A 15496-nucleotide genomic window follows, 5' to 3' on the forward strand; every position below is an offset into this window, starting at 1 on the left:
GCTGTAATTAGAACCCACTGCTGTACTTAGAATCCACTGCCCCTTGTCTTGCCCTCTGTGGCAAGAAAGAACAACTTTTCTCCTTTTTTTGTGTGGCTGCCTTTCATGTATTTGAAGACCGTTTTCATGTCTCCCCTTAATCTGCTCTTTTCCAAACTAAACATTCCTTCACCCTTTTCTCATATGGCTTGCATTCCATCCCTTTGATCATCTTTGTTGCTCGTCTCTAGATCCTTTCTATACGTTGGTTGTTACCTGCACAAAATTCTCTGTTACTGACACACTCAAGGGCACCCACCTTTACCCAGTCCCTCGGGCTCAAGGTGTAACCCTCTTAATTTAGGCACCCCCACCCTTTCCCAGTTCCTAGGGCTCCAGGCAAAAAGCACCTAACTTTACCCCTCCGTGGGCTCCAGGCAAATACCCTTTCCCTGTGGATTCAGAGAAAACACCCTTTCCCTGTGGACTCAGGGCTTAATTTTTTGCGGGCTTACGGTGTCTTTTACCAGTGAAAGAGCCTTACACAGTAATATCCTACATAACCTCTATTTATTAACAATCACCAAAAGCAGACTGCACACGCTACATATGCAGTGCTCACCACTCCCAATAAGACAGATGAACTTTTCTTGATGGCAAGTCAGGATCAGGTCATCTGGGGGACTCCAGTTTCTGCAGGGTGTCATTGGCAGAGTGTTGAGGTCTGGCAGCTCTGATCTTGGGGCTGTGTCCTGGAGTTGGTACCTAAAGAACTTCCTTTTGGACCCCAGTTTACATAGTGAGATTTGAGTTCTTTTTAGCTGTACCTTAACAAATCATTATGCTAAAATTTTAATAACCAATCCTAATATAGTGTAACAAAATTCTCTAACCAATCCTATCCCACCACTTTAATTAATTTACACCTAGCAAAATTAATTATGTAACAGACAGAAACAATTAAAGAACCAGACAGAGACCATACAGGTAAACAATAGGGAAGTGGGGACCATATTGACAAAACAATAACGAAATGAGAATTTCACAACCACAACTATTGATTAGTGATTTCTTGACAGACAGGATGCTATCAAACTAAATTTTCTTTAGCCATCTTAAGATCTGTTTCTTTATCTGGTGATAGTGGGTGCCATTAGGCCAGGGTCTTCTTCTTAACAGCCTGATATTACATTGTTTTAATGTAATTTAGATGGACTGTGAAGATGTGACTTCCTGTTTCTCAGCTAATGGCTGCTGCTCGGCTGCTCTTTTAATCTGGCTGCAGATGAAGGCCTTAGGCTTTAGGCCTTATAATATGGCTGCAGACACCTTATTACATGGTGACCAAAACTGGACACAGTACTCCAGCTGGGGCATAACCAGTGCTGTGTCACCTCCCATGACTTGCATGCTATGCCTCTGTTAATGCAATCTAAAATTGCATTTGCTTTTTTTGCATCAGCATTGTGTTGCTGAATCACACTGAGGTTGTGAATCCACCACAACTCCCAGATCTTTCTCCAAAGTGCTGCTGCCAAGCCAGTTATCCCCCATTCTGTATTTGTGCTTTTGGTTTTTCTTCCCTAAATGTAGCACTTTACATTTGTCTTTGTTGAATTTCATTTTGTTGTCTGTAGCCCAGTTCTCCAATTTATCAAGAACCCTCTGAATTTTAGTTCTATCCTCCAAAGTGTAGGGAACCCCCCGCCTCTAGCTTTATATCATCAGCAAATTTGATCAGTATGCTCTCTAGTCCTACATCCAGGTCATTAATAAAGATGTTAAACAACACTGGACCCAGAACAGATCTCTGTGAACCCCACTTGAGACCTCCTCCAATCTGACATCATTCCATTAATAGTTATTCTTTGTGGTTGTTTAACCAATCATGTATGCACTTAATGGTAGTTCCATTTCTGCAGCTTATTTATCAGAATGTCATGTAGGACTGTGCCAAAAACTATATTGCTGACCACCAAAATGAGAACAGTTACTGTCAAAAGTTTTTGGTTTTTTAGAAAGACATTTAAACCCCCTCTTCCTTGTCACAGACTCACAAGTCATTCCCACTCTTTGCCCCGTACGGTCCCTGAGAGGAACCCTCTTCAGTGTGACAGTCCTTCTCAGGGGTCCACTCTCTCTCTGGGGCTAAGCCCCTCCGTCTCCTGGAACCGCACCTCTCTGAGCCTTAGCACGCCTGTCTCTTGCCGTGGGCCCCCTCAGGGAGTTCACTCGCTCTGGACCCCCCGGGGCCTCCACTCCCAGAGGGAATAATGAAACCCTGTTCTCTAGACCAGAGCGACTCTCAGCCAGAATAAAACAGGAGGGTTTATTGAGCATCTGAACATAGCATAAGAAACTTTCAGTGCCCTCAGGCCTGGCCTCCCTCAGCACAGTACATCTAAGTCTCCCCTGCATCCAGGTAGGCTCTGCCTGCTCTCTCTCTCCAGTCCAGAGACACTGCGCTTTCCAGCTGGGCATTGGGTATCACCAGTCCCAACAGCTCCTCCCCATCCTTTGTCATCTGTCCCATGTAAACAGGTCGCTGGGGCCCTCTCTCTTCAGTCCGTTGTTCTCCTCTGGCTGGAACTGGTTGGTCAGGTCACAGGGTCCTCTCTCCTCAGCCCTTTGTGCTCCCACTGGCCAGAATTGGCTGACTGCCAAGCTGGGGTGGGCCTCTTAGCCTTCACGTCACCAGTTGTTAGGGTTCCCCCTCTCCAGGCCATTGTCAGGGGGTCCCAGCTGCCAGGCGAGGTCACACCTGGTCCTCTGCAACAACAAACGCTCTCCCACCACCTTGTTAAAACATGCAGCACACAGGGAAACTGAGGAGCGCACACACTATTCGTGTAAACCACTATAAAATCCCCCAACTTTGTCACATTCCTACACAGTGATCTAGAGTACATTTGTTTTGTGACAGAAAGGAAATTGTGGTCACGACAGCAAATACTTTGAAGCATGTCTCTGTCCTCAAGCTTTATTAATTTAGAAGCACTTAATATAGCTATCTAGGATTGTTATTTCTAAGACACCTCTCACTTTGGTACCATAGAACATCTCCAGGCAGTTAGAAAATTAGACAATTTTCCTTACATGAGGTTTACCAGGAAAAGGCTAAATATTCCCTGAACCAGCTTGCCACTGCACCAATCAATTAGAAAGCAGCAGAAATGTTTGATCTGCTGCCCCACTTCCATTGGTTTCCAAAGGCAGCTCCACCAACAGAGTCATGCCAGTTTCACCCTTATTGTTGCTAGGCATTGCATTTATGACAGCTTGTTACTCAAAGTGAGGCACTTTCACTTTTACAGAACCCCAGCTGCGCTGGGTGCTTTACAGTTCAAATGGTCCCCGAGCGTTTATGCTCTGTTCTTAGGCTATGTCTACACTTCCCTGCAGTTTGGAGTCCGGGGGTGAGAATCGCAGTGTGCGCCAATGAACTGTGCTTTAACAGCCCCGTGTGGATGATGCGGGTCACGGTGTGAAGGAAAAGGTTCCAAGTTTAGTTTATATTTACGTAATCATGTCTGAAGAGTGATTTGAAGAGTGGCGGTGATTTGTGCGAGGAGAGGGGAGTGGTTTGGTGGCCCAGAAATTGGAGGGCCTTCTAGGCGTAGGCAGCTCTGTGACAGAAGACAGGCAGCTGGATTTAAGAGTGATGGACAAAAGTGGATTGAGGCTGGAGCTGAGGAGTCAGGGTGCCATTATAAGAGAGTAATCCATCTGGAGGGCGTGGAAAGTGAAGACAAGAAGTTTAAACTAGATGCGTTGGAGACTGTGAGTGAAGGGATTCAAAGTGGGGCAGTGATGTAGTCACATTGCTGGGTGAGGAAAACTCTGCATTTTGGGGATCCATTGCCTATCTACAGCTAACAGTGCAATGAATTAGCTTCCTCAGCTGCAATGGTCTACACACAGTGTTTGTACTGATTTAACTATTTCAGTTAGGGCTGTGATTTTTCAACAGAAATAGTTACGTTAGTACAACCTCTAGTGTGGATGCAGTTCTATCAGTATAAAGGTGCTGTATTCCCCCTCCCTCACAGGAATAAGTTAGATTTCTATAACTGCATCCACACTAAAGGGCTGTACCATTCTAACTACACCAGTATAATTAAAGCGATACAACTTTTGTTTTTGTGCTCCAGATATTCCTCAAATGCACATTCCAAACAAGCAGTTGATAAGGTTCTTAATGTTAGGATCACCTGATGTTGCTTTACATACAGCTTTTCACTGCAGACAACAAATAACACAGGGATCCTACATGTGTTGACATCAGTGGCTTTACCCATTGTCTTAGATCCACAGAACTCATGAGAAACTTACCAGATACTAATACGCTGCAAAACTTCCTATATGGTTATTCATTCATAATATAAGCATGAGCTGAAATTCTTTCTTCATACTACATGACCATACATATTCTGACACAGAAGGCAGCCAGCAATCATGTACAGACCATGACACAGGGATCTTTGAGGAGAGGACACTGTTCTCCATTCTGCAAGGCAAGTCGTAGATGAGCTTATTTGGAGGAAACCTCCCCTCCAGTACACCCAATCAGATTTTCACATCAAGCAAACAGTTTGACAGCTGGTATCACACATCATTTCCCAGCCATGACGCAATTCACTTCCAGGTTCCCAGTCATTCTGGACTATTGAGTAGGGGAAAAAAAGAAAGTTTGAATCTTCATCTTTCCACAAAAGGTCTCAATTTTTCATTATCGGAGTACAACCTTTCAAGTGTCCTACATTCTAGAAACTGGGGAGAATTCCTCCCAAGGCTCAGACTTGGGTGATGTGGCTCTGCACTCTGCCAACACAAGGCTTTGTCTTAAAGGTGCTTAGCTTACAGGATCAAAGCCTTTTTGAGGCTCAGTTTCCCAGCCTTTAAAATGGAGATCTATAGTCCTACAGTATCTCAGGTATGTCATGATATCTAGGGCTTCCAGCCAGGTGCAGAGGGCCCTCAACTTCTACTACAGTCAATAAGAATGGAGAGCCATCAACACCTTACCACATCAGGTCATTAATAACATTGGAGCCAAGTTTTCAGATGCAATCAGTAATTTTGTGTCACCATGGTTTTGTGCCCAACTTGTGACACCTAAGGCCTAATTTCTATTTGGATTGCCACTGTAGCTGTGAGTCTTTGACAGCTCTGAAAATAAGGCCCTAGGAGTCTCAAGCTGCCAACCCTCCCTCATCCCCTCCAAAAAAATGAAGGCTTGCAAAATTACTGAAGGCTTCTGAAAATGTTGGCACTGAAGGTTAGTAAAGTACTCAGAGATTCTCAGCTGAAAAGCCTTATGGAGGTTTTTTGCTGTTTTCTGAACAGTCAAATACTTTCAAACCTGATTTCACGATTGGTAGTGTAACAATTTCCTTTCTGACATGTACTTGTGCGATCGCCACACTTCTGCCGTGACTCACCGTTGGGGACCCAGACTGAGTTTACTGTGAAGTTTTTCAACACTTTTTTTATCTTGCACATTTCCTGAAAGAGTTGGTAGAAAATGTGTTTCCTGAAAATGTAGTAAGTGAAAAAGAATGGCTAAAAACCCCCCATAAAAACTGTAAAATGAAAACAACTATCCTGCAACTTCCTATTTAGAGATTCAGCATCAATGTAAGTGCCTCCTTATATCTTATACTTAGAAGAAAGGTGGTGATTTTAAATATGTACATGGCTCACGTAAAGGTATTTGGTATTTTTATTCCAACCAAGATGGGGCTCCATTGAGCTAGGGGCTGTGCATACACAACCCCAGAGAGTTTACAGCCTAGATAGAGAAGGCAGAGAAATGCTGAGGGCTGTGGAAAGACTTGGAAAGTGTGATTAAAGTTAGAGATAAGCCTGAATCTGTTCTGAAAAATAGCAGGTCCAATGAGAGGTTTTTAAAGCAAACTGGATTGATGGAAACAAAACTAAAATGACGTCAGAAAGAATGTAGCGTAGTTGTTATTTTCTTATCATTTCCAGATTGATTCAAGTTTTCCTAATGTACTGAGGGTATCATACTATATTTGAGGTCTCTGAAATTTCAGGTAGGTGTCACAGAACAAAGCATGACCTTTTGCTACTGAAGAGGCAATACATTTTGTAAACGAAACACAGAATTTCTATTCACTCGCTGACTTTTTACTGAAACTTTACATCAATTTCAATACCCATCATGGTTTCACACCTCCGATGCTTGTAAATTAAGTTAAATGTCTGAAATCACTAGATCTGAGGAGAGTCTTCCTGGCTGGCACCTGCACTCAAGACTAGCCTTTATAGATGAGACTGGTAGCAACATGTCTATGTATCTTGGATACAGCAAACTGTCTTTGGTGAAACTGAGAGATTTGGGAACCAATTGAACCTGAAACTTTTGTCCAAGTTTTGGAGACAAAAGACCCTTCTGGGTATGTCTCAGACGCTATTGACTAGCATAAGGTAAACAGGGTCTTTTAAATTTTGTGACAGTGTTTTTTATGCTTGGTTGTTGGAAATGGATTTCCTACTTCCAATGCTGTGCTTCTTGTTTTTCTCTTATTTCATCCCAGATACAGGAAAATTCTTTGTACCGAGACAAGCCCTGCTGAGAATGAAGATGGTGAATTTTGGTAATTGAGTACCGATGATGGTGGTTCAGGTTGGGAGGCCAGTTTGCAAAGACTGGAATGCACTTTTAAGTGTTTGAAACTGGTATAAAGAAAGATAATTTGGGAATCTTTTGTCAGTAAAAGGAAAGATTATCACAATATTGTAACCAGAGATGGGCCAAGACTAGGACTAGTTCTAACCATACCTACTTCCTTCTCCCAAACCACCTCCACATGCTGCAAAAAAGCCCCCAAAAGTTTAATCTAATCAGTTTTTGTATAATTATAATGCACTCATATCCAAGATACTACAATTAAATCAAATAATGAAAAATTATACATTGTTTTTTGTACATTTTAAATCTTTGTAGAGTATTTTGATGAAATAATGATAACTAGTGACTACACATAGTACAGTAGATGTAACTTTTAAATTGATAATAGTAAATAATAATTTGCATTCCAATAGTTCATTCTGTCCAAAGGTGTCAAATGTGTTGCGTGACAGAGTGCTAGGAATCAGCACTCTGGTCACTGCTTAGGCAATTAGGCACCTGTGGTGGGAGGGGATGATTAAGGAATGGAGTTCCTGATTACCCAACCAGATTGGGACTGGGAAGCTAATGAGCTAATTAGCCCACTAACAAGGAGGCTGTATAAAAGGACACAGGAAGGCAGTGGGGGAAGGAGGTGGGGCAGACAAAGACAAAAGGTTTATTAACTAGGAAAAAGTAATGAGAGTTATTTACAGATTAAAGCAAGCAAAAATATACACAGATGAATTAAATCCTAAGAGTGACAGAGTGTTAGTAGTCTGTCAATTCAAAATGTCTTTCAGGACAAACCCAGGTTGACCCTGGGATCTCTGCTTTAGTTTAGTCTCTCTGGCCTTGTGAGGGTTCAAACAGCAAAGAGATGAAAAATTCTCAGGTGACCCTGTTTTATCTTTTGCATTTAGTCTTCCATTCTATGAGACGAGCTCACATTGAGGGATTCCTATCCATTACCATGAATAGATGCTACTCTGGATACTGTAGCAGGTTTAATCTGGTTTTCCATACTGGATCTTATAAGTGGTCATTGGCAAGTAGAAGTGGATTCAAAAGACAGGGAAAAAACTGTTTCCACAGCAGGACAATGACAGCTGCTATTTAAAATGATGGCTTTTGGCTTTGCACCATCCATGTTTGAGAGGGTATGGAATGGAATGCCACTGTAAGTCCATTTGTTATACCTACATGATATCCTGAAGCATGCTAATATCTTTGAATAGGAACTGAGACATTTAGAAATGGTCTATGATAAGCTTAAAATCCAACCTCAAACTGAACCAAAAGAAATATGAGATGTTCCAAAAAGGGGTAATTTACTTTGGACATGCAATCTATGAGAAGGGAATTTCCACTGACAAAAAGAAAATTGATGCTGTACAGAATTGGCCAGATGTTCACAGATTGTAGAGTTTTATAGGGCTCTGTTTCTATTAATCTGTAGTTTAGTCAGTACTGAGTAATTATTGCATAGCTTAGGTGAGAAAAACAGTAAATATTTTTCTGGTCACCAGAGTGTGATTTAGCATTTGCAGAATTGAGAAGGAGCCTTGTGACTGCTCCTGTCTTATCTGACCATGTTTCAAGCCCTTTTAATATTATACACAGGCATTACAGCTAGATTTACAAAAGTATGTACATGTCTAAAAATGCAGATAGGTTCTTAGTGGCATTTACAAAAGCTGGTTAGGTGTCTACTCTCAATGAAAGCCATTGGGGCACAATTTGACACAAGAATATATAGAGATCACCTGAGATGATACCAGAGAACAGATCTGCAGCTTGGCTGCTCCCACCAGCTGAGAATTAGCTATGGAAGCTGAGGCTGGAAGAGTTGTAACAGTAATGACTTCCCCATTAGAACAGAATGGGCAATGTCTGTTCCAACTAGCAGACTCCACAGAAAAAATGGAAAATCTTCAGTTGTCTGTTGAAAACATCCCTTTCCAGTTAGCTGACAGGAAATTGGGCCAGGAAAGAAAAGCTCCAAGGAAACATGGAGGGGAACCAAATGAATTTGGGATGGTGCTGTGAAATGTCCTAAGACTATGTAAATAGTGAAGCTTATATAATTTATATTGAATATGTTATATTGATTTATTGTCTTTCTCGCTGGGTCATCCAGGGTGACACCATCTTCATCTCCAAAGGGCAGAGTTGCGATGGGCAACCTGCGGCCCGTGGGTTGCACATGGCCCGTTAGGGCAAGCCACTGACAGGCCGCCAGACCGTTTGTTTACATTTTCATGGCTGCCCGCCAGCAGCTTGCCCTGATGGGCCTCGTGCGGCCTGCAGGCTGCACATTGCCCACCATTGTTTTTATGGTTACCATCAAACAGGCCTGGCATGCAAAGACACACTGACCTAGCTATAGCCAATGGGTGTGCCAAGCACTCTTTTAAGCTCAATGGAAGGAGCAATTTAAGCCCCTTTATATAGTGAATCAGTGGCAGCTAATGGCAGCCACTGCCCTGGGCACTAAGCCACATGGCCAGGCCTGAGCAGAGCCAACTCAGGCTATGTCTATACCGATCCACAGTTCGGACGGTAGGGGTGTGAATTGCAATGTGCACCAAAGTGCTGTGCTGTAGCTCCACTGTGTGGATGCTGTTAGCACCCCCACAGTCCGAACTGTGGGGCAATGAAGACAAACCCTCAGGTAGCTAATTAAGGGTCTCCCTGGTTACAAATGCAGGGGCTAGAGTATTGATTTTCAGGCTGTGTGAGTGTGAGGAAGAAAGCTAGAGAAGTAGCTGTAAGTGTGGCCCTAAGAGGAAGCAGAGAGACGGAGTTTCCTGAGCACAGGACTTTCTAGAGAGGCAGATTTGGGGATTTCTGAGCAAGGAAACTGCCTTTTGTTGTCTGTTGCTATTGTGTTCAGGGAACAAGGATTTTGTGTATATTATTTTGTAAGTAAGCACGATTACACTAAGCATATATGTGACTCATATAGTTGATTTCTCATCCTAACAGGAACACTGCGGCAAAGCCCAGAATATTGGCTAATTGCTCAGGTCAAAAGGGCAACAGTATTGTTCTTACTAGCAGTGAAGGGTTATAAACGTGAACATTTGAAGTCTGAAAGTTTGGAACTTGATCTGATTATTTCCCTAAATTGGGGCTGTTTGGATCCAGGGTTTTGAGGTCAGTACATCTCTAAAACAAACAAACAAACAAACCCAAGACAGGCTACAGGACAGCTAGTTAAAGTCAACTGAAAATGAGTTGGGAGCTGAGACAACTGGGGATCTTAAGAGGTAAGAGGAAAGAAGACTGAAGAAAAAAAACCAACAGTAAATGTTTTGAGGAAAACAGGATTAGGAAAAATCAAAGCATAAAGCAAGAGAGGTCCAGAGCTGGCAAGGAAAGCTACGAGAGAATGAGACTGGGTAGGGAAAGCTCAAAGAGAACCAGTGTCGGTAAACCGAGTGAGTGTTTTGCATGTGCTTCAGACTAATAGGTTTTTTTGCTCACCACAATTCATCTGTTTTCTTGTCTGCTGCACTGATCTGACTGCTACTTGAGGGTCCAAATTCTGATCCGTCGCACTGTGTGAATGCAGAGTAACTCCCCTGAAGCTAATGGAGTTAACTCCATATTCACATGGTGTAACTGAGAGCAGAATTTGATCCAAGAGAAACTGTTCTGCTTTGGGCAGGTCTATTTATTATACCATAATGGGGGGCAGCCAAGCTGAAAACCTGCTTTGCGCAGGTCTATTTGTGCATGACAAGTCATACTTGGGTTTCTATTTTTAGCATTCCAGCTGTGCTGATGGTTTCAGTTAGCACTTCATGCTCTCCCCATTTGGTGTCTGCCTAAAATGTGCTTAGCACTTTACATATGTGCAGAAAGATGTGGCTCAGGAAGGGATGAGACAAAGGGGTATGTGTGCAACCATTGCAACTTATGGATTCTGGAGGTGGTTCTAACTTATGCCTGACTGTCCTGGACTCCAGAGGACCCCTCTGGCAGCCAGGAACATCTCAAATGTAGAGGTGCTCCAGCCCTGTCCCATTTTTTCCCAGCAACTCCTTGACCATAAGGAGCTGCGTGGGGGGATAGTCTAGAGCTGTTAACTGGCTCTACACCTGAGAATTCCTCTGATTCAGGGGGAATTCCCAGGTAGCCAGTTAAATTAGTTCACTGGAGTGGTTCAGAACAGCCGGAGTTGGAGCCTAAATCTGGCCTGTGATCTCTGCACCAGACAACTTGCTATTTAAGGACCTGATTCTGCACAGTGAGTAACTCACATGAGTCCTCCCATTGCAGTCCATTGGGCTGCTTGTGTGAGTATGCGCTTTCAAGATGACAAATGGCTATAAAATCAGGCCCTAAGTGGACAAAACAGACAAAAATTGAAGTTTGGGGGATATAGCACTAGATTCCTCCTTCCCTGCCCTTATTCCTGTTTTCCTTTTTGTAAACATCAAATACATAATTAAAAACCATTGTATTGGACTGTCATTCTGACTCCCAGTCTGACATCAGGACAAAGTTTTCCCTGTACTTTCTGTTTTGTCTCTCTTCATTTTTCTTTTGCAGCTGAACAGGGCAGAGCCTACAATTTAGGCATAAGAGGTCAAGTTCAAACTGCTGCAAGCAGGTGAAACTCCGCTGACTGCAGTGCAGTTGCTCCTATGGGCCACTGGGTCGAAAACTGGCAGGATATTTTAATTAGGAATTTATCCAAAACATTGTCCCAACCAGGGGAACACAAAATAGGATTGTGTCCTGTTATATTGATCTCAAAGGCCAAAAGTGTTAAAAGTGTTATGTTGGACAGTGACTGGGCTACGTTAAGACCTTTGACTTGTTTATTCCATTTAAATTAATACAATTTCCATTGCCATTCCCCAAAATAAAATCCCACCTACTCTTCTTATTCAGCAATGGGGCTTGTCTACAAATGATGTTCATATGATCTCTTTCCTGGAAACATTTCACCCTCCCCACTCTGCTGCAGATTATTCATGCTGCAACATTAATCTGAGGGGAAGGCTGCACTCAAAGACCATTACCAAAGTGCAGGAAATATATATGTGCTCCCGTTTTGGGGGGAAGCGTGTGAATTTGTCTCAGGGAGAGGAGATGGAATATGGGGGTGTTAGACCTGCAATAGAGGTCTCCTTATGGGATGGGGAGCAAGCAGATACTAGACACAGTGTTGGTATATAATATTTTAAATGCTCTTTATTGATTACAAAACAAATCTTAATCACTCCACATTCACACCCCAAACATACTATACCAGAGTCCAAAGGTCAGAATGGTCCTGATGGCCAGTCGAGGTTTCTTCCATCGGGATAAGATCATAAGGTGCGGGGAGCTGGCAAAAACCACATCTATATCCACATGGGACTCTGGATCAATAAACGACTCAGATTTGCAGAAATCATATGCACCCATTTATAGTCCATTCCGTTGTGTCATCAGTTCTTTGCCTTTGTTTACTAGGCCTTCTACCCGCACAATTCCAAAGAAACAATCCTGGGTGGGCTGCCATGATCCAAGGCGGCCATTTCCTTCAATTCTTATACAATTTTATATCAGTCTGTCTTGTGTTATTTCCTTTTCTGATGATTTTCTGTGTTTTTCTCAAAATATAAAATTGTTTTTGCACAAAAAGTTCTAATAGTCCTTAACCTTAAGTCCTTGCTTCGGTTCCTAACTTGCAATGCACACATTCATGTCAAGCATGCATCATTCATACCAGGCCTCAGTGACCTATAACATATTACAATAATATATAAATCATAATGTATATGTATATATACACAAGCGAGAGAGAGAGCCCAACATTCAAAAGTTATGTTCTATTCAGGTGCTTAAACAGTGTCCTTTCCTCAGCATCTTCCAACAATACCTTGAGTGACATGACTCGCATATGTCGTATGTTCCTTCTCTGTTCACATCAAGGGGAAATTGTATATGGATTCTTTGTTGATTAGTTTTGTTTTTTATGAAATGCCATGAGCTTTTATTAGTGAACACCGAAGCGAGGCAGTGTGTCCTGCCCTTGGAACATAAAGTGGTCAGGTTTAAAGGTGTTTCTTACATCCTGTGGTAGTGAGTTCCACAGTTTTGAATAGCCCACAAGAAAGTCCTGTCTCCTGCACAAACAAGCTCTTCCCTTGTGGTGTACAGCTCTGTTGCGCCTGAGTGTCACAGCTGTCAACTGCAGTCCTCGGCTGAGAGATTTAGACAAATTGTAAGTATCCATGGAGTAAATTACTCAGAGCCTTGAATAGAAGGACCAAGACCTTTAATTTGGATGTGATATTCTGTGGGGAGCCAGAGTAGTAAGCAAAGGACAGGTCAGATATGCTCCCATAAGGCACATGGCTGAGGAGATAAGCTACTAGATGTGGTTTTCTCAGGGCTGAAGTTTTCATGCCCAAGTAGCCTGCATTGCTGGAGCCCAGTTGAGAAGTAATGACACTACGTATTGGTTTGGGTTATTCGGTCTAATATTGAACACCTAAAAGTAAGACTCTTGCCATTAGGGTGACCAGACGTCCCAATAAAATTGGGACCGTCCCGATTTTGAGCTGTTTGTCCCGCGACCTGACCGATCTCTGGTCGGGATGCATTTTTTGTCCCGATACTTTGCGCCGGCTTTTTTTTTTTTTTGCTCGGCCAGCCGGCTGCACTCGGCTTCTTCCCCCTCCTCCCCACCCCTCGGTGTCCCGATATTTTCTTCATCTCATCTGGTCACTCTACTTGCCATCAACTACAAGCTCTTCCCCTGTTACCAAAAACTGAGAAAACCTGGTTTCATTAAACTAAATTTGGCAAAAATTTGAGCTGGGTATCTACCAGGGTTAAAACAAAGTTCCCTACGTTTTGAAATGTGTTTTACTGTCCAGATGGGAAAGAAAGGAATGGATGTTATAAACATCACATGGTTTGGTGACAATTACCTCAACTATGGTTAAACATTGTTAATGTTTGTAGTGTGGACAGGGCATTCAGATAAAGTTTTTCCATATTCACAGATGGTGTTAAGAACTTAAGGAAAACAGACAAATAAGAATTTTTTCAATCAGATAGATGGGGCAATAGCAACATTTCAGTTTAAGTTGGTGTTTGGTTTCACAGTTATTTAATTTAAAATGCAGTGAGCCAACAAAAAAACCACACAAGGAACAGACTGTGGTACATGAGTTGGTTCCTACTAAAAGATGACTAAGGCCTTGTCTATACTTAAAGTTACATGAGTTCATCTTTGAATCAGTTTAAAAACAGATCTAGTTAAACCAGTGCAAAAACCTTTAGGGACACTGAAGTTGATTTAAACATGGGTTATGTTGATTTAACTTAACGTGGTAAGGCATAGAGAATTATTCTGAGCAATTTTGATATAAACCAGGTTTGAATTGAATTAGAAGTGTATACAAGAGTGTAAACACAGCATTTTGAACTGGTTTTACTAAGTCAATTTTAAATCACACTTTTAGTCACACTTTCAAAATAGAAAAGGCTTAAGACCCCAACTCTTTGACTGATCTCTCGCTTCAGTGGAGCACTGTGCAGGTGCAGGGTTCAGCCCATGCAGAGCTCATTGCAGGATTGTGGTTTAAGACTGTAATGGTTTGCATAAGCAACAAAGACTATTGCATCTTAATGGATAGATACAGCACTGGGGTAAGAATTCAAGAGCAATGAGCTATCACCAAAGGCTGGTGAAAGTAACAGGTAAAGCTCTATCTCGCTTTTAAAAACAAACAAACAAACAAATAATCAAACAAACAAAACAACAAACAAAATACTACTTGTTAAGAATCAAAGCAATTTTACACATCACCACCCATATACGCACTAGAAAATGTTACATTCACTATTAGAAAAATGAACATATTGCTTTTTTGTTTAGTCTTTTTGGCAGGTGAGATTTTTACATTCTTCCTGGTTATAAAAATGTGTTTGTTAGTGTGTAACCAGGCTGCAGTCTCAGGATGCCACGGGCTGATTGTGTGATGATTCAGAGAAAGTTTCTCACTGGAAAATAAGAAGGCTGCAGCAAACAGGAAGAGATCATCGTCTGTCTTTGCAGAGAAATTTTGAAAGCCAGCTGCAAAGTTTGTTTTTGTTTAAAGAGGTGTTTGTACTTTATTTTTGTCTCTCTAATGTATAAAGAAAGTCTGGATATTTCTTAAGATATTTTTTTTTCAGGCTTGGTTTTTACCTTAGAAATATCAGGAATGACAAGCGGTTTTGTTGGAAGAGTCATTTGAAGTTTCAGTGACAGAGCTTTCTCGGCCCTTATTGGAGGTGAGGTGCTGAGACTTTAACAAAGAAAGCTTTTCACCCAAGAGTTCTTTGGGCAGATGAGATAAATAAATACTAACAAAATCAAATTGAAGCCAGAATTTTTGATACTCTGAGTAAAAACACCTTCCCTCCTCTATTAGTCAGATTTAATTTGCATAGTATCTCTGATGTCAAAATCTTATTAATTCTTCAGTCATCTAAAGAGCCTTCCAGGAACAGCAAAATAGTCAAGACCTGAATTTCTAATGTTAGCAGAAGCAGAAACTCCACACAATCCTCTAGTTATTTCATTCCTTTATTTAAGCTTTCAGGGTTTCATTATACATCATGAAGATGCAAAAAGGGCACAAATTTGGTTATTCATGCATGTAGATCCAAATTCCCCCAGCATGCTGCTGGTGTACAGATTCAGGATTTTGATTTGTCCCAGGAAAGTGATAAAGACCTAATCTGTGAAGTTCACATGAGGGTTGTAACCTTACCGACGTTTTAAGGATATTCAGATCCAGAGATCTGGCCCAACGCATTATATACTGAAACCTGTGAAAGATCACGTGTATTTAGTGACCATCTGCCCCAAGAAACCAGCCTGAG

The sequence above is a fragment of the Trachemys scripta genome, chromosome 2 (assembly GCF_013100865.1).
Source record: "Trachemys scripta elegans isolate TJP31775 chromosome 2, CAS_Tse_1.0, whole genome shotgun sequence".
NCBI classification, from domain to species: domain Eukaryota; kingdom Metazoa; phylum Chordata; order Testudines; family Emydidae; genus Trachemys; species Trachemys scripta.